The sequence below is a fragment of the Carassius gibelio genome, chromosome A3 (assembly GCF_023724105.1).
Source record: "Carassius gibelio isolate Cgi1373 ecotype wild population from Czech Republic chromosome A3, carGib1.2-hapl.c, whole genome shotgun sequence".
NCBI lineage: Eukaryota > Metazoa > Chordata > Actinopteri > Cypriniformes > Cyprinidae > Carassius > Carassius gibelio.
In genome coordinates this window covers 4,269,823-4,289,420 of record NC_068373.1, presented here as the reverse complement: position 1 = coordinate 4,289,420, position 19,598 = coordinate 4,269,823, and the positions used below count along the sequence as shown (strand labels likewise).

Genomic DNA, 19,598 nt, shown 5'->3' with positions numbered 1-19,598 from the left:
TACCAGGGTGTCTCCCATCCAATTACTAACCAGGCCCATACCTGCTAAGATTCAGATATGGGGCATTGACTCCTTTCTTTTTTTCTTGCAAGATTATTATATAATTTGTGAAAAATTTCCAAAAATCTTAAAGCAACTGGTATTACCAGGGGGTCTGCCATCCAATTACTAACCAGGCCGAAACCTGCTTAGTTTCCGAGCTCAGACATGATCTGGCATAGCCAGGGTGGAATGGCCATAAGCGAAGACTGCTGCAAAGAGAGAGCTATTTAAAGATCAGCCAATCTAATCGCCGGTACATTATACAGGACCAAACCTGCTTAGCTTCCGAGAGCAGACGAGATCAGGCATAGCCAGGTTGTTACGGTCGCAAGCGAAGGATACTGCAAAGAGAAGACTATTTAAAGATCAGCCAATCAAATCGCCCATACATTATATAAGTAGGAATGAAAATCCAAAAGCTTACAGCACCTGGTATTCCGAGGCGGTCTCCCATCCAAGCACTAACCAGGCCAATACCTGCTAAGATTAAGAGATCGGGCATTGGCTCTTTTTTTTTAAGATTATTATATAATTAGTAATAAATTTCCAATAATATTAGAGCACCTGGTATTACCAGGGGGTCTCCCATCCAAACACTACACAGGTCAATGACTGCTAAGATTCAAAGAATGGGCATTCACTCTTTTTTTTTCAAGATTATTATATAATTTGTGAAAAATTTACAAAAATCTTAAAGCAACTGGTATTACCAGGGGGTCTCCCATCCAATTACTAACCAGGCCCAAACCTGCTTAGCTTCCGAGCTCAGACATGATCTGGCATAGCCAGGGTGGTATGGCCATAAGCGAAGACTGCTGCAAAGAGAGAGCTATTTAAAGATCAGTCAATCTAATCGCCGGTACATTATATAAGTAGGAAAGAAAACCCTAAAGCTTAAAGCACCTGGTATTCCCAGGCGGTCTCCCATCCAAGCACTAACCAGGCCAATACCTGCTAAGATTAAGAGATCGGGCATTGACTCTTTTTTTTTTTTTTTTTTTTTTTAAGATTATTATATAATTAGTAATAAATTTCCAATAATATTAGAGCACCTGGTATTCCGAGGCGGTCTCCCATCCAGACACTAAACAGGTCCATGACTGCTAAGATTCAAAGAATGGGCATTGACTCTTTTTTTTTTTCAAGATTATTATATAATTTGTGAAAAATTTACAAAAATCTTAAAGCAACTGGTATTACCAGGGGGTCTCCCATCCAATTACTAACCAGGCCCAAACCTGCTTAGCTTCCGAGCTCAGACATGATCTGGCATAGCCAGGGTGGTATGGCCATAAGCGAAGACTGCTGCAAAGAGAGAGCTATTTAAAGATCAGTCAATCTAATCGCCGGTACATTATATAAGTAGGAAAGAAAACCCTAAAGCTTAAAGCACCTGGTATTCCCAGGCGGTCTCCCATCCAAGCACTAACCAGGCCAATACCTGCTAAGATTAAGAGATCGGGCATTGACTCTTTTTTTTTTTTTTTTTTTTTTTTTTTTTAAAGATTATTATATAATTAGTAATGAATTTCCAATAATATTAGAGCACCTGGTTTTCCGAGGCGGTCTCCCATCCAAACACTAAACAGGTCCATAGCTGCTAAGATTCAAAGATTGGGCATTGACTCTTTTTGTTTCAAGATAATTATATAATTAGTACAAATTTCCAAAAATATTACAGCAACTGGTATTCCGAGGCGGTCTCCCATCCAAGCACTAAACAGGTCCATACCTTCTAAGATTCAAAGATTGGGCATTTACTCTTTTTTTTTTTTTTTTTGCAAGATTATTATATAATTTGTGAAAAATTTCCAAAAATCTTAAAGCAACTGGTATTACCAGGGTGTCTCCCATCCAATTACTAACCAGGCCCATACCTGCTAAGATTCAGATATGGGGCATTGACTCCTTTCTTTTTTTCTTGCAAGATTATTATATAATTTGTGAAAAATTTCCAAAAATCTTAAAGCAACTGGTATTACCAGGGGGTCTGCCATCCAATTACTAACCAGGCCGAAACCTGCTTAGTTTCCGAGCTCAGACATGATCTGGCATAGCCAGGGTGGAATGGCCATAAGCGAAGACTGCTGCAAAGAGAGAGCTATTTAAAGATCAGCCAATCTAATCGCCGGTACATTATACAGGACCAAACCTGCTTAGCTTCCGAGAGCAGACGAGATCAGGCATAGCCAGGTTGTTACGGTCGCAAGCGAAGGATACTGCAAAGAGAAGACTATTTAAAGATCAGCCAATCAAATCGCCCATACATTATATAAGTAGGAATGAAAATCCAAAAGCTTACAGCACCTGGTATTCCGAGGCGGTCTCCCATCCAAGCACTAACCAGGCCAATACCTGCTAAGATTAAGAGATCGGGCATTGGCTCTTTTTTTTTAAGATTATTATATAATTAGTAATAAATTTCCAATAATATTAGAGCACCTGGTATTACCAGGGGGTCTCCCATCCAAACACTACACAGGTCAATGACTGCTAAGATTCAAAGAATGGGCATTCACTCTTTTTTTTTCAAGATTATTATATAATTTGTGAAAAATTTACAAAAATCTTAAAGCAACTGGTATTACCAGGGGGTCTCCCATCCAATTACTAACCAGGCCCAAACCTGCTTAGCTTCCGAGCTCAGACATGATCTGGCATAGCCAGGGTGGTATGGCCATAAGCGAAGACTGCTGCAAAGAGAGAGCTATTTAAAGATCAGTCAATCTAATCGCCGGTACATTATATAAGTAGGAAAGAAAACCCTAAAGCTTAAAGCACCTGTTATTCCCAGGCGGTCTCCCATCCAAGCACTAACCAGGCCAATACCTGCTAAGATTAAGAGATCGGGCATTGACTCTTTTTTTTTTTTTTTTTTTTTTAAGATTATTATATAATTAGTAATAAATTTCCAATAATATTAGAGCACCTGGTATTCCGAGGCGGTCTCCCATCCAGACACTAAACAGGTCCATGACTGCTAAGATTCAAAGAATGGGCATTGACTTTTTTTTTTCAAGATTATTATATAATTTGTGAAAAATTTACAAAAATCTTAGAGCAACTGGTATTACCAGGGGGTCTCCCATCCAATTACTAACCAGGCCCAAACCTGCTTAGCTTCCGAGCTCAGACATGATCTGGCATAGCCAGGGTGGTATGGCCATAAGCAAAGACTGCTGCAAAGAAAGAGCTATTTAAAGATCAGCCAATCTAATCGCCGGTACATTATATAAGTAGGAAAGAAAACCCTAAAGCTTAAAGCACCTGGTATTCCCAGGCGGTCTCCCATCCAAGCACTAACCAGGCTAATACCTGCTAAGATTAAGAGATCGGGCATTGACTCTTTTTTTTTTTTTTTTTTTTTTTTTTTAAATATTATTATATAATTAGTAATGAATTTCCAATAATATTAGAGCACCTGGTTTTCCGAGGCGGTCTCCCATCCAAACACTAAACAGGTCCATAGCTGCTAAGATTCAAAGATTGGGCATTGACTCTTTTTGTTTCAAGATAATTATATAATTAGTACAAATTTCCAAAAATATTACAGCAACTGGTATTCCGAGGCGGTCTCCCATCCAAGCACTAAACAGGTCCATACCTTCTAAGATTCAAAGATTGGGCATTTACTCTTTTTTTTTTTTTTTTTGCAAGATTATTATATAATTTGTGAAAAATTTCCAAAAATCTTAAAGCAACTGGTATTACCAGGGTGTCTCCCATCCAATTACTAACCAGGCCCATACCTGCTAAGATTCAGATATGGGGCATTGACTCCTTTCTTTTTTTCTTGCAAGATTATTATATAATTTGTGAAAAATTTCCAAAAATCTTAAAGCAACTGGTATTACCAGGGGGTCTGCCATCCAATTACTAACCAGGCCGAAACCTGCTTAGTTTCCGAGCTCAGACATGATCTGGCATAGCCAGGGTGGAATGGCCATAAGCGAAGACTGCTGCAAAGAGAGAGCTATTTAAAGATCAGCCAATCTAATCGCCGGTACATTATACAGGACCAAACCTGCTTAGCTTCCGAGAGCAGACGAGATCAGGCATAGCCAGGTTGTTACGGTCGCAAGCGAAGGATACTGCAAAGAGAAGACTATTTAAAGATCAGCCAATCAAATCGCCCATACATTATATAAGTAGGAATGAAAATCCAAAAGCTTACAGCACCTGGTATTCCGAGGCGGTCTCCCATCCAAGCACTAACCAGGCCAATACCTGCTAAGATTAAGAGATCGGGCATTGGCTCTTTTTTTTTAAGATTATTATATAATTAGTAATAAATTTCCAATAATATTAGAGCACCTGGTATTACCAGGGGGTCTCCCATCCAAACACTACACAGGTCAATGACTGCTAAGATTCAAAGAATGGGCATTCACTCTTTTTTTTTCAAGATTATTATATAATTTGTGAAAAATTTACAAAAATCTTAAAGCAACTGGTATTACCAGGGGGTCTCCCATCCAATTACTAACCAGGCCCAAACCTGCTTAGCTTTCGAGCTCAGACATGATCTGGCATAGCCAGGGTGGTATGGCCATAAGCGAAGACTGCTGCAAAGAGAGAGCTATTTAAAGATCAGTCAATCTAATCGCCGGTACATTATATAAGTAGGAAAGAAAACCCTAAAGCTTAAAGCACCTGTTATTCCCAGGCGGTCTCCCATCCAAGCACTAACCAGGCCAATACCTGCTAAGATTAAGAGATCGGGCATTGACTCTTTTTTTTTTTTTTTTTTTTTTAAGATTATTATATAATTAGTAATAAATTTCCAATAATATTAGAGCACCTGGTATTCCGAGGCGGTCTCCCATCCAGACACTAAACAGGTCCATGACTGCTAAGATTCAAAGAATGGGCATTGACTTTTTTTTTTCAAGATTATTATATAATTTGTGAAAAATTTACAAAAATCTTAGAGCAACTGGTATTACCAGGGGGTCTCCCATCCAATTACTAACCAGGCCCAAACCTGCTTAGCTTCCGAGCTCAGACATGATCTGGCATAGCCAGGGTGGTATGGCCATAAGCAAAGACTGCTGCAAAGAAAGAGCTATTTAAAGATCAGCCAATCTAATCGCCGGTACATTATATAAGTAGGAAAGAAAACCCTAAAGCTTAAAGCACCTGGTATTCCCAGGCGGTCTCCCATCCAAGCACTAACCAGGCCAATACCTGCTAAGATTAAGAGATCGGGCATTGACTCTTTTTTTTTTTTTTTTTTTTTTTTTTAAATATTATTATATAATTAGTAATGAATTTCCAATAATATTAGAGCACCTGGTTTTCCGAGGCGGTCTCCCATCCAAACACTAAACAGGTCCATAGCTGCTAAGATTCAAAGATTGGGCATTGACTCTTTTTGTTTCAAGATAATTATATAATTAGTACAAATTTCCAAAAATATTACAGCAACTGGTATTCCGAGGCGGTCTCCCATCCAAGCACTAAACAGGTCCATACCTTCTAAGATTCAAAGATTGGGCATTTACTCTTTTTTTTTTTTTTTTTGCAAGATTATTATATAATTTGTGAAAAATTTCCAAAAATCTTAAAGCAACTGGTATTACCAGGGTGTCTCCCATCCAATTACTAACCAGGCCCATACCTGCTAAGATTCAGATATGGGGCATTGACTCCTTTCTTTTTTTCTTGCAAGATTATTATATAATTTGTGAAAAAATTCCAAAAATCTTAAAGCAACTGGTATTACCAGGGGGTCTCCCATCCAATTACTAACCAGGCCCAAACCTGCTTAGCTTCCGAGCTCAGACATGATCTGGCATAGCCAGGGTGGAATGGCCATAAGCGAAGACTGCTGCAAAGAGAGAGCTATTTAAAGATCAGCCAATCTAATCGCCGGTACATTATACAGGACCAAACCTGCTTAGCTTCCGAGAGCAGACGAGATCAGGCATAGCCAGGTTGTTACGGTCGCAAGCGAAGGATACTGCAAAGAGAAGACTATTTAAAGATCAGCCAATCAAATCGCCCATACATTATATAAGTAGGAATGAAAATCCAAAAGCTTACAGCACCTGGTATTCCGAGGCGGTCTCCCATCCAAGCACTAACCAGGCCAATACCTGCTAAGATTAAGAGATCGGGCATTGGCTCTTTTTTTTAAGATTATTATATAATTAGTAATAAATTTCCAATAATATTAGAGCACCTGGTATTACCAGGGGGTCTCCCATCCAAACACTACACAGGTCAATGACTGCTAAGATTCAAAGAATGGGCATTCACTCTTTTTTTTTTCAAGATTATTATATAATTTGTGAAAAATTTACAAAAATCTTAAAGCAACTGGTATTACCAGGGGGTCTCCCATCCAATTACTAACCAGGCCCAAACGTGCTTAGCTTCCGAGCTCAGACATGATCTGGCATAGCCAGGGTGGTATGGCCATAAGCGAAGACTGCTGCAAAGAGAGAGCTATTTAAAGATCAGTCAATCTAATCGCCGGTACATTATATAAGTAGGAAAGAAAACCCTAAAGCTTAAAGCACCTGGTATTCCCAGGCGGTCTCCCATCCAAGCACTAACCAGGCCAATACCTGCTAAGATTAAGAGATCGGGCATTGACTCTTTTTTTTTTTTTTTTTTTTTTAAGATTATTATATAATTAGTAATAAATTTCCAATAATATTAGAGCACCTGGTATTCCGAGGCGGTCTCCCATCCAGACACTAAACAGGTCCATGACTGCTAAGATTCAAAGAATGGGCATTGACTCTTTTTTTTTTTCAAGATTATTATATAATTTGTGAAAAATTTACAAAAATCTTAAAGCAACTGGTATTACCAGGGGGTCTCCCATCCAATTACTAACCAGGCCCAAACCTGCTTAGCTTCCGAGCTCAGACATGATCTGGCATAGCCAGGGTGGTATGGCCATAAGCGAAGACTGCTGCAAAGAGAGAGCTATTTAAAGATCAGTCAATCTAATCGCCGGTACATTATATAAGTAGGAAAGAAAACCCTAAAGCTTAAAGCACCTGGTATTCCCAGGCGGTCTCCCATCCAAGCACTAACCAGGCCAATACCTGCTAAGATTAAGAGATCGGGCATTGACTTTTTTTTTTTTTTTTTTTTTTAAAGATTATTATATAATTAGTAATAAATTTCCAATAATATTAGAGCACCTGGTTTTCCGAGGCGGTCTCCCATCCAAACACTAAACAGGTCGATTGCTGCTAAGATTCAAAGATTGGGCATTGACTCTTTTTGTTTCAAGATAATTATATAATTAGTACAAATTTCCAAAAATATTACAGCAACTGGTATTCCGAGGCGGTCTCCCATCCAAGCACTAAACAGGTCCATACCTCCTAAGGTTCAAAGATTGGGCATTTACTCTTTTTTTTTCTTTTTTTTTTGCAAGATTATTATGTAATTAGTAAAAATTGCCAAAAATATTACAGCAACTGGTATTTCCCGGCCGTCTTCCATCCAAGTACTAACCAGGCAAAACCTGCTATTATTCAGAGATCGGGCATTGACTTTTTTTTTTTTTTCAAGATTATTATATAATTTGTGAAAAATTTCCAAAAATCTTAAAGCAACTGGTATTACCAGGGTGTCTCCCATCCAATTACTAACCAGGCCCATACCTGCTAAGATTCAGATATGGGGCATTGACTCCTTTCTTTTTTTCTTGCAAGATTATTATATAATTTGTGAAAAATTTCCAAAAATCTTAAAGCAACTGGTATTACCAGGGGGTCTGCCATCCAATTACTAACCAGGCCGAAACCTGCTTAGTTTCCGAGCTCAGACATGATCTGGCATAGCCAGGGTGGAATGGCCATAAGCGAAGACTGCTGCAAAGAGAGAGCTATTTAAAGATCAGCCAATCTAATCGCCGGTACATTATACAGGACCAAACCTGCTTAGCTTCCGAGAGCAGACGAGATCAGGCATAGCCAGGTTGTTACGGTCGCAAGCGAAGGATACTGCAAAGAGAAGACTATTTAAAGATCAGCCAATCAAATCGCCCATACATTATATAAGTAGGAATGAAAATCCAAAAGCTTACAGCACCTGGTATTCCGAGGCGGTCTCCCATCCAAGCACTAACCAGGCCATTACCTGCTAAGATTAAGAGATCGGGCATTGGCTCTTTTTTTTTAAGATTATTATATAATTAGTAATAAATTTCCAATAATATTAGAGTACCTGGTATTACCAGGGGGTCTCCCATCCAAACACTACACAGGTCAATGACTGCTAAGATTCAAAGAATGGGCATTCACTCTTTTTTTTTTTCAAGATTATTATATAATTTGTGAAAAATTTACAAAAATCTTAAAGCAACTGGTATTACCAGGGGGTCTCCCATCCAATTACTAACCAGGCCCAAACCTGCTTAGCTTCCGAGCTCAGACATGATCTGGCATAGCCAGGGTGGTATGGCCATAAGCGAAGACTGCTGCAAAGAGAGAGCTATTTAAAGATCAGTCAATCTAATCGCCGGTACATTATATAAGTAGGAAAGAAAACCCTAAAGCTTAAAGCACCTGGTATTCCCAGGCGGTCTCCCATCCAAGCACTAACCAGGCCAATACCTGCTAAGATTAAGAGATCAGGCATTGACTCTTTTTTTTTTTTTTTTTTTTTTTAAGATTATTATATAATTAGTAATAAATTTCCAATAATATTAGAGCACCTGGTATTCCGAGGCGGTCTCCCATCCAGACACTAAACAGGTCCATGACTGCTAAGATTCAAAGAATGGGCATTGACTCTTTTTTTTTTCAAGATTATTATATAATTTGTGAAAAATTTACAAAAATCTTAAAGCAACTGGTATTACCAGGGGGTCTCCCATCCAATTACTAACCAGGCCCAAACCTGCTTAGCTTCCGAGCTCAGACATGATCTGGCATAGCCAGGGTGGTATGGCCATAAGCGAAGACTGCTGCAAAGAGAGAGCTATTTAAAGATCAGCCAATCTAATCGCCGGTACATTATATAAGTAGGAACGAAAACCCTAAAGCTTAAAGCACCTGGTATTCCCAGGCGGTCTCCCATCCAAGCACTAACCAGGCCAATACCTGCTAAGATTAAGAGATCGGGCATTGACTCTTTTTTTTTTTTTTTTTTTTTTTAAAGATTATTATATAATTAATAATAAATTTCCAATAATATTAGAGCACCTGGTTTTCCGAGGCGGTCTCCCATCCAAACACTAAACAGGTCGATAGCTGCTAAGATTCAAAGATTGGGCATTGACTCTTTTTGTTTCAAGATAATTATATAATTAGTACAAATTTCCAAAAATATTACAGCAACTGGTATTCCGAGGCGGTCTCCCATCCAAGCACTAAACAGGTCCATACCTCCTAAGATTCAAAGATTGGGCATTTACTCTTTTTTTTTTTTTTTTTTTCAAGATTATTATGTAATTAGTAAAAATTGCCAAAAATATTACAGCAACTGGTATTTCCCGGCCGTCTTCCATCCAAGTACTAACCAGGCAAAACCTGCTATTATTCAGAGATCGGGCATTGACTTTTTTTTTTTTTCAAGATTATTATATAATTTGTGAAAAATTTCCAAAAATCTTAAAGCAACTGGTATTACCAGGGTGTCTCCCATCCAATTACTAACCAGGCCCATACCTGCTAAGATTCAGATATGGGGCATTGACTCCTTTCTTTTTTTCTTGCAAGATTATTATATAATTTGTGAAAAATTTCCAAAAATCTTAAAGCAACTGGTATTACCAGGGGGTCTGCCATCCAATTACTAACCAGGCCGAAACCTGCTTAGTTTCCGAGCTCAGACATGATCTGGCATAGCCAGGGTGGAATGGCCATAAGCGAAGACTGCTGCAAAGAGAGAGCTATTTAAAGATCAGCCAATCTAATCGCCGGTACATTATACAGGACCAAACCTGCTTAGCTTCCGAGAGCAGACGAGATCAGGCATAGCCAGGTTGTTACGGTCGCAAGCGAAGGATACTGCAAAGAGAAGACTATTTAAAGATCAGCCAATCAAATCGCCCATACATTATATAAGTAGGAATGAAAATCCAAAAGCTTACAGCACCTGGTATTCCGAGGCGGTCTCCCATCCAAGCACTAACCAGGCCAATACCTGCTAAGATTAAGAGATCGGGCATTGACTCTTTTTTTTTTTTTTTTTTTTTTTTTTTAAAGATTATTATATAATTAGTAATGAATTTCCAATAATATTAGAGCACCTGGTTTTCCGAGGCGGTCTCCCATCCAAACACTAAACAGGTCCATAGCTGCTAAGATTCAAAGATTGGGCATTGACTCTTTTTGTTTCAAGATAATTATATAATTAGTACAAATTTCCAAAAATATTACAGCAACTGGTATTCCGAGGCGGTCTCCCATCCAAGCACTAAACAGGTCCATACCTTCTAAGATTCAAAGATTGGGCATTTACTCTTTTTTTTTTTTTTTTTGCAAGATTATTATATAATTTGTGAAAAATTTCCAAAAATCTTAAAGCAACTGGTATTACCAGGGTGTCTCCCATCCAATTACTAACCAGGCCCATACCTGCTAAGATTCAGATATGGGGCATTGACTCCTTTCTTTTTTTCTTGCAAGATTATTATATAATTTGTGAAAAAATTCCAAAAATCTTAAAGCAACTGGTATTACCAGGGGGTCTCCCATCCAATTACTAACCAGGCCCAAACCTGCTTAGCTTCCGAGCTCAGACATGATCTGGCATAGCCAGGGTGGTATGGCCATAAGCGAAGACTGCTGCAAAGAGAGAGCTATTTAAAGATCAGTCAATCTAATCGCTGGTACATTATATAAGTAGGAAAGAAAACCCTAAAGCTTAAAGCACCTGTTATTCCCAGGCGGTCTCCCATCCAAGCACTAACCAGGCCAATACCTGCTAAGATTAAGAGATCGGGCATTGACTCTTTTTTTTTTTTTTTTTTTTTTTAAGATTATTATATAATTAGTAATAAATTTCCAATAATATTAGAGCACCTGGTATTCCGAGGCGGTCTCCCATCCAGACACTAAACAGGTCCATGACTGCTAAGATTCAAAGAATGGGCATTGACTTTTTTTTTTCAAGATTATTATATAATTTGTGAAAAATTTACAAAAATCTTAGAGCAACTGGTATTACCAGGGGGTCTCCCATCCAATTACTAACCAGGCCCAAACCTGCTTAGCTTCCGAGCTCAGACATGATCTGGCATAGCCAGGGTGGTATGGCCATATGCAAAGACTGCTGCAAAGAGAGAGCTATTTAAAGATCAGCCAATCTAATCGCCGGTACATTATATAAGTAGGAAAGAAAACCCTAAAGCTTAAAGCACCTGGTATTCCCAGGCGGTCTCCCATCCAAGCACTAACCAGGCCAATACCTGCTAAGATTAAGAGATCGGGCATTGACTCTTTTTTTTTTTTTTTTTTTTTTTTTTTTAAAGATTATTATATAATTAGTAATGAATTTCCAATAATATTAGAGCACCTGGTTTTCCGAGGCGGTCTCCCATCCAAACACTAAACAGGTCCATAGCTGCTAAGATTCAAAGATTGGGCATTGACTCTTTTTGTTTCAAGATAATTATATAATTAGAACAAATTTCCAAAAATATTACAGCAACTGGTATTCCGAGGCGGTCTCCCATCCAAGCACTAAACAGGTCCATACCTTCTAAGATTCAAAGATTGGGCATTTACTCTTTTTTTTTTTTTTTTTTTGCAAGATTATTATATAATTTGTGAAAAATTTCCAAAAATCTTAAAGCAACTGGTATTACCAGGGTGTCTCCCATCCAATTACTAACCAGGCCCATACCTGCTAAGATTCAGATATGGGGCATTGACTCCTTTCTTTTTTTCTTGCAAGATTATTATATAATTTGTGAAAAATTTCCAAAAACCTTAAAGCAACTGGTATTACCAGGGGGTCTGCCATCCAATTACTAACCAGGCCGAAACCTGCTTAGTTTCCGAGCTCAGACATGATCTGGCATAGCCAGGGTGGAATGGCCATAAGCGAAGACTGCTGCAAAGAGAGAGCTATTTAAAGATCAGCCAATCTAATCGCCGGTACATTATACAGGACCAAACCTGCTTAGCTTCCGAGAGCAGACGAGATCAGGCATAGCCAGGTTGTTACGGTCGCAAGCGAAGGATACTGCAAAGAGAAGACTATTTAAAGATCAGCCAATCAAATCGCCCATACATTATATAAGTAGGAATGAAAATCCAAAAGCTTACAGCACCTGGTATTCCGAGGCGGTCTCCCATCCAAGCACTAACCAGGCCATTACCTGCTAAGATTAAGAGATCGGGCATTGGCTCTTTTTTTTTAAGATTATTATATAATTAGTAATAAATTTCCAATAATATTAGAGTACCTGGTATTACCAGGGGGTCTCCCATCCAAACACTACACAGGTCAATGACTGCTAAGATTCAAAGAATGGGCATTCACTCTTTTTTTTTTTCAAGATTATTATATAATTTGTGAAAAATTTACAAAAATCTTAAAGCAACTGGTATTACCAGGGGGTCTCCCATCCAATTACTAACCAGGCCCAAACCTGCTTAGCTTCCGAGCTCAGACATGATCTGGCATAGCCAGGGTGGTATGGCCATAAGCGAAGACTGCTGCAAAGAGAGAGCTATTTAAAGATCAGTCAATCTAATCGCCGGTACATTATATAAGTAGGAAAGAAAACCCTAAAGCTTAAAGCACCTGGTATTCCCAGGCGGTCTCCCATCCAAGCACTAACCAGGCCAATACCTGCTAAGATTAAGAGATCAGGCATTGACTCTTTTTTTTTTTTTTTTTTTTTTAAGATTATTATATAATTAGTAATAAATTTCCAATAATATTAGAGCACCTGGTATTCCGAGGCGGTCTCCCATCCAGACACTAAACAGGTCCATGACTGCTAAGATTCAAAGAATGGGCATTGACTTTTTTTTTTCAAGATTATTATATAATTTGTGAAAAATTTACAAAAATCTTAGAGCAACTGGTATTACCAGGGGGTCTCCCATCCAATTACTAACCAGGCCCAAACCTGCTTAGCTTCCGAGCTCAGACATGATCTGGCATAGCCAGGGTGGTATGGCCATATGCAAAGACTGCTGCAAAGAGAGAGCTATTTAAAGATCAGCCAATCTAATCGCCGGTACATTATATAAGTAGGAAAGAAAACCCTAAAGCTTAAAGCACCTGGTATTCCCAGGCGGTCTCCCATCCAAGCACTAACCAGGCCAATACCTGCTAAGATTAAGAGATCGGGCATTGACTTTTTTTTTTTTTTTTTTTTTTTAAAGATTATTATATAATTAGTAATAAATTTCCAATAATATTAGAGCACCTGGTTTTCCGAGGCGGTCTCCCATCCAAACACTAAACAGGTCGATTGCTGCTAAGATTCAAAGATTGGGCATTGACTCTTTTTGTTTCAAGATAATTATATAATTAGTACAAATTTCCAAAAATATTACAGCAACTGGTATTCCGAGGCGGTCTCCCATCCAAGCACTAAACAGGTCCATACCTCCTAAGGTTCAAAGATTGGGCATTTACTCTTTTTTTTTTTTTTTTTTTTTTTGCAAGATTATTATGTAATTAGTAAAAATTGCCAAAAATATTACAGCAACTGGTATTTCCCGGCCGTCTTCCATCCAAGTACTAACCAGGCAAAACCTGCTATTATTCAGAGATCGGGCATTGACTTTTTTTTTTTTTTCAAGATTATTATATAATTTGTGAAAAATTTCCAAAAATCTTAAAGCAACTGGTATTACCAGGGTGTCTCCCATCCAATTACTAACCAGGCCCATACCTGCTAAGATTCAGATATGGGGCATTGACTCCTTTCTTTTTTTCTTGCAAGATTATTATATAATTTGTGAAAAATTTCCAAAAACCTTAAAGCAACTGGTATTACCAGGGGGTCTGCCATCCAATTACTAACCAGGCCGAAACCTGCTTAGTTTCCGAGCTCAGACATGATCTGGCATAGCCAGGGTGGAATGGCCATAAGCGAAGACTGCTGCAAAGAGAGAGCTATTTAAAGATCTGCCAATCTAATCGCCGGTACATTATACAGGACCAAACCTGCTTAGCTTCCGAGAGCAGACGAGATCAGGCATAGCCAGGTTGTTACGGTCGCAAGCGAAGGATACTGCAAAGAGAAGACTATTTAAAGATCAGCCAATCAAATCGCCCATACATTATATAAGTAGGAATGAAAATCCAAAAGCTTACAGCACCTGGTATTCCGAGGCGGTCTCCCATCCAAGCACTAACCAGGCCAATACCTGCTAAGATTAAGAGATCGGGCATTGGCTCTTTTTTTTAAGATTATTATATAATTAGTAATAAATTTCCAATAATATTAGAGCACCTGGTATTCCGAGGCGGTCTCCCATCCAGACACTAAACAGGTCCATGACTGCTAAGATTCAAAGAATGGGCATTGACTTTTTTTTTTCAAGATTATTATATAATTTGTGAAAAATTTACAAAAATCTTAGAGCAACTGGTATTACCAGGGGGTCTCCCATCCAATTACTAACCAGGCCCAAACCTGCTTAGCTTCCGAGCTCAGACATGATCTGGCATAGCCAGGGTGGTATGGCCATATGCAAAGACTGCTGCAAAGAGAGAGCTATTTAAAGATCAGCCAATCTAATCGCCGGTACATTATATAAGTAGGAAAGAAAACCCTAAAGCTTAAAGCACCTGGTATTCCCAGGCGGTCTCCCATCCAAGCACTAACCAGGCCAATACCTGCTAAGATTAAGAGATCGGGCATTGACTTTTTTTTTTTTTTTTTTTTTTTAAAGATTATTATATAATTAGTAATAAATTTCCAATAATATTAGAGCACCTGGTTTTCCGAGGCGGTCTCCCATCCAAACACTAAACAGGTCGATTGCTGCTAAGATTCAAAGATTGGGCATTGACTCTTTTTGTTTCAAGATAATTATATAATTAGTACAAATTTCCAAAAATATTACAGCAACTGGTATTCCGAGGCGGTCTCCCATCCAAGCACTAAACAGGTCCATACCTCCTAAGGTTCAAAGATTGGGCATTTACTCTTTTTTTTTTTTTTTTTTTTTTTGCAAGATTATTATGTAATTAGTAAAAATTGCCAAAAATATTACAGCAACTGGTATTTCCCGGCCGTCTTCCATCCAAGTACTAACCAGGCAAAACCTGCTATTATTCAGAGATCGGGCATTGACTTTTTTTTTTTTTTCAAGATTATTATATAATTTGTGAAAAATTTCCAAAAATCTTAAAGCAACTGGTATTACCAGGGTGTCTCCCATCCAATTACTAACCAGGCCCATACCTGCTAAGATTCAGATATGGGGCATTGACTCCTTTCTTTTTTTCTTGCAAGATTATTATATAATTTGTGAAAAATTTCCAAAAACCTTAAAGCAACTGGTATTACCAGGGGGTCTGCCATCCAATTACTAACCAGGCCGAAACCTGCTTAGTTTCCGAGCTCAGACATGATCTGGCATAGCCAGGGTGGAATGGCCATAAGCGAAGACTGCTGCAAAGAGAGAGCTATTTAAAGATCTGCCAATCTAATCGCCGGTACATTATACAGGACCAAACCTGCTTAGCTTCCGAGAGCAGACGAGATCAGGCATAGCCAGGTTGTTACGGTCGCAAGCGAAGGATACTGCAAAGAGAAGACTATTTAAAGATCAGCCAATCAAATCGCCCATACATTATATAAGTAGGAATGAAAATCCAAAAGCTTACAGCACCTGGTATTCCGAGGCGGTCTCCCATCCAAGCACTAACCAGGCCAATACCTGCTAAGATTAAGAGATCGGGCATTGGCTCTTTTTTTTAAGATTATTATATAATTAGTAATAAATTTCCAATAATATTAGAGCACCTGGTATTACCAGGGGGTCTCCCATCCAAACACTACACAGGTCAATGACTGCTAAGATTCAAAGAATGGGCATTCACTCTTTTTTTTTTCAAGATTATTATATAATTTGTGAAAAATTTACAAAAATCTTAAAGCAACTGGTATTACCAGGGGGTCTCCCATCCAATTACTAACCAGGCCCAAACGTGCTTAGCTTCCGAGCTCAGACATGATCTGGCATAGCCAGGGTGGTATGGCCATAAGCGAAGACTGCTGCAAAGAGAGAGCTATTTAAAGATCAGTCAATCTAATCGCCGGTACATTATATAAGTAGGAAAGAAAACCCTAAAGCTTAAAGCACCTGGTATTCCCAGGCGGTCTCCCATCCAAGCACTAACCAGGCCAATACCTGCTAAGATTAAGAGATCGGGCATTGACTCTTTTTTTTTTTTTTTTTTTTTTTTAAGATTATTATATAATTAGTAATAAATTTCCAATAATATTAGAGCACCTGGTATTCCGAGGCGGTCTCCCATCCAGACACTAAACAGGTCCATGACTGCTAAGATTCAAAGAATGGGCATTGACTCTTTTTTTTTTTCAAGATTATTATATAATTTGTGAAAAATTTACAAAAATCTTAAAGCAACTGGTATTACCAGGGGGTCTCCCATCCAATTACTAACCAGGCCCAAACCTGCTTAGCTTCCGAGCTCAGACATGATCTGGCATAGCCAGGGTGGTATGGCCATAAGCGAAGACTGCTGCAAAGAGAGAGCTATTTAAAGATCAGTCAATCTAATCGCCGGTACATTATATAAGTAGGAAAGAAAACCCTAAAGCTTAAAGCACCTGGTATTCCCAGGCGGTCTCCCATCCAAGCACTAACCAGGCCAATACCTGCTAAGATTAAGAGATCGGGCATTGACTTTTTTTTTTTTTTTTTTTTTTTAAAGATTATTATATAATTAGTAATAAATTTCCAATAATATTAGAGCACCTGGTTTTCCGAGGCGGTCTCCCATCCAAACACTAAACAGGTCGATTGCTGCTAAGATTCAAAGATTGGGCATTGACTCTTTTTGTTTCAAGATAATTATATAATTAGTACAAATTTCCAAAAATATTACAGCAACTGGTATTCCGAGGCGGTCTCCCATCCAAGCACTAAACAGGTCCATACCTCCTAAGGTTCAAAGATTGGGCATTTACTCTTTTTTTTTTTTTTTTTTTTTTTGCAAGATTATTATGTAATTAGTAAAAATTGCCAAAAATATTACAGCAACTGGTATTTCCCGGCCGTCTTCCATCCAAGTACTAACCAGGCAAAACCTGCTATTATTCAGAGATCGGGCATTGACTTTTTTTTTTTTTTCAAGATTATTATATAATTTGTGAAAAATTTCCAAAAATCTTAAAGCAACTGGTATTACCAGGGTGTCTCCCATCCAATTACTAACCAGGCCCATACCTGCTAAGATTCAGATATGGGGCATTGACTCCTTTCTTTTTTTCTTGCAAGATTATTATATAATTTGTGAAAAATTTCCAAAAATCTTAAAGCAACTGGTATTACCAGGGGGTCTGCCATCCAATTACTAACCAGGCCGAAACCTGCTTAGTTTCCGAGCTCAGACATGATCTGGCATAGCCAGGGTGGAATGGCCATAAGCGAAGACTGCTGCAAAGAGAGAGCTATTTAAAGATCAGCCAATCTAATCGCCGGTACATTATACAGGACCAAACCTGCTTAGCTTCCGAGAGCAGACGAGATCAGGCATAGCCAGGTTTTTACGGTCGCAAGCGAAGGATACTGCAAAGAGAAGACTATTTAAAGATCAGCCAATCAAATCGCCCATACATTATATAAGTAGGAATGAAAATCCAAAAGCTTACAGCACCTGGTATTCCGAGGCGGTCTCCCATCCAAGCACTAACCAGGCCATTACCTGCTAAGATTAAGAGATCGGGCATTGGCTCTTTTTTTTTAAGATTATTATATAATTAGTAATAAATTTCCAATAATATTAGAGTACCTGGTATTACCAGGGGGTCTCCCATCCAAACACTACACAGGTCAATGACTGCTAAGATTCAAAGAATGGGCATTCACTCTTTTTTTTTTTCAAGATTATTATATAATTTGTGAAAAATTTACAAAAATCTTAAAGCAACTGGTATTACCAGGGGGTCTCCCATCCAATTACTAACCAGGCCCAAACCTGCTTAGCTTCCGAGCTCAGACATGATCTGGCATAGCCAGGGTGGTATGGCCATAAGCGAAGACTGCAGCAAAGAGAGAGCTATTTAAAGATCAGTCAATCTAATCGCCGGTACATTATATAAGTAGGAAAGAAAACCCTAAAGCTTAAAGCACCTGGTATTCCCAGGCGGTCTCCCATCCAAGCACTAACCAGGCCAATACCTGCTAAGATTAAGAGATCAGGCATTGACTCTTTTTTTTTTTTTTTTTTTTTTAAGATTATTATATAATTAGTAATACATTTCCAATAATATTAGAGCACCTGGTATTCCGAGGCGGTCTCCCATCCAGACACTAAACAGGTCCATGACTGCTAAGATTCAAAGAATGGGCATTGACTCTTTTTTTTTTTTCAAGATTATTATATAATTTGTGAAAAATTTACAAAAATCTTAAAGCATCTGGTATTACCAGGGGGTCTCCCATCCAATTACTAACCAGGCCCAAACCTGCTTAGCTTCCGAGCTCAGACATGATCTGGCATAGCCAGGGTGGTATGGCCATAAGCGAAGACTGCTGCAAAGAGAGAGCTATTTAAAGATCAGCCAATCTAATCGCCGGTACATTATATAAGTAGGAACGAAAACCCTAAAGCTTAAAGCACCTGGTATTCCCAGGCGGTCTCCCATCCAAGCACTAACCAGGCCAATACCTGCTAAGATTAAGAGATCGGGCATTGACTCTTTTTTTTTTTTTTTTTTTTTTTAAAGATTATTATATAATTAATAATAAATTTCCAATAATATTAGAGCACCTGGTTTTCCGAGGCGGTCTCCCATCCAAACACTAAACAGGTCGATAGCTGCTAAGATTCAAAGATTGGGCATTGACTCTTTTTGTTTCAAGATAATTATATAATTAGTACAAATTTCCAAAAATATTACAGCAACTGGTATTCCGAGGCGGTCTCCCATCCAAGCACTAAACAGGTCCATACCTCCTAAGATTCAAAGATTGGGCATTTACTCTTTTTTTTTTTTTTTTTTCAAGATTATTATGTAATTAGTAAAAATTGCCAAAAATATTACAGCAACTGGTATTTCCCGGCCGTCTTCCATCCAAGTACTAACCAGGCAAAACCTGCTATTATTCAGAGATCGGGCATTGACTTTTTTTTTTTTTCAAGATTATTATATAATTTGTGAAAAATTTCCAAAAATCTTAAAGCAACTGGTATTACCAGGGTGTCTCCCATCCAATTACTAACCAGGCCCATACCTGCTAAGATTCAGATATGGGGCATTGACTCCTTTCTTTTTTTCTTGCAAGATTATTATATAATTTGTGAAAAATTTCCAAAAATCTTAAAGCAACTGGTATTACCAGGGGGTCTGCCATCCAATTACTAACCAGGCCGAAACCTGCTTAGTTTCCGAGCTCAGACATGATCTGGCATAG

General features: G+C 38.5%; 20 pseudogenes; all 20 read right to left on the bottom strand.

Annotated features, from left to right (window-relative positions):
- Positions 1-730: 730 nt before the first annotated feature.
- LOC127957945 (uncharacterized) lies at positions 731-849 on the bottom strand (annotated as a pseudogene).
- A 371-nt stretch (positions 850-1,220) lies between these two features.
- Positions 1,221-1,339, bottom strand: LOC127957942 (uncharacterized; annotated as a pseudogene).
- A 1,269-nt stretch (positions 1,340-2,608) lies between these two features.
- LOC127957938 (uncharacterized) lies at positions 2,609-2,727 on the bottom strand (annotated as a pseudogene).
- A 367-nt stretch (positions 2,728-3,094) lies between these two features.
- Positions 3,095-3,213, bottom strand: LOC127959840 (uncharacterized; annotated as a pseudogene).
- Positions 3,214-4,480: 1,267 nt separating this feature from the next.
- LOC127962172 (uncharacterized) lies at positions 4,481-4,599 on the bottom strand (annotated as a pseudogene).
- A 367-nt stretch (positions 4,600-4,966) lies between these two features.
- Positions 4,967-5,085, bottom strand: LOC127959834 (uncharacterized; annotated as a pseudogene).
- Positions 5,086-5,745: 660 nt separating this feature from the next.
- On the bottom strand, positions 5,746-5,864 carry LOC127961611 (uncharacterized; annotated as a pseudogene).
- A 487-nt stretch (positions 5,865-6,351) lies between these two features.
- On the bottom strand, positions 6,352-6,470 carry LOC127962710 (uncharacterized; annotated as a pseudogene).
- Positions 6,471-6,840: 370 nt separating this feature from the next.
- On the bottom strand, positions 6,841-6,959 carry LOC127957927 (uncharacterized; annotated as a pseudogene).
- Positions 6,960-8,361: 1,402 nt separating this feature from the next.
- On the bottom strand, positions 8,362-8,480 carry LOC127957921 (uncharacterized; annotated as a pseudogene).
- A 370-nt stretch (positions 8,481-8,850) lies between these two features.
- Positions 8,851-8,969, bottom strand: LOC127957917 (uncharacterized; annotated as a pseudogene).
- Positions 8,970-10,675: 1,706 nt separating this feature from the next.
- On the bottom strand, positions 10,676-10,794 carry LOC127957914 (uncharacterized; annotated as a pseudogene).
- Positions 10,795-11,162: 368 nt separating this feature from the next.
- On the bottom strand, positions 11,163-11,281 carry LOC127962805 (uncharacterized; annotated as a pseudogene).
- A 1,272-nt stretch (positions 11,282-12,553) lies between these two features.
- LOC127957907 (uncharacterized) lies at positions 12,554-12,672 on the bottom strand (annotated as a pseudogene).
- A 367-nt stretch (positions 12,673-13,039) lies between these two features.
- Positions 13,040-13,158, bottom strand: LOC127962794 (uncharacterized; annotated as a pseudogene).
- A 1,402-nt stretch (positions 13,159-14,560) lies between these two features.
- Positions 14,561-14,679, bottom strand: LOC127962782 (uncharacterized; annotated as a pseudogene).
- A 1,404-nt stretch (positions 14,680-16,083) lies between these two features.
- On the bottom strand, positions 16,084-16,202 carry LOC127962703 (uncharacterized; annotated as a pseudogene).
- Positions 16,203-16,574: 372 nt separating this feature from the next.
- LOC127957903 (uncharacterized) lies at positions 16,575-16,693 on the bottom strand (annotated as a pseudogene).
- A 1,406-nt stretch (positions 16,694-18,099) lies between these two features.
- Positions 18,100-18,218, bottom strand: LOC127957900 (uncharacterized; annotated as a pseudogene).
- Positions 18,219-18,589: 371 nt separating this feature from the next.
- On the bottom strand, positions 18,590-18,708 carry LOC127962816 (uncharacterized; annotated as a pseudogene).
- Between the last annotated feature and the right edge of the window lie 890 nt (positions 18,709-19,598).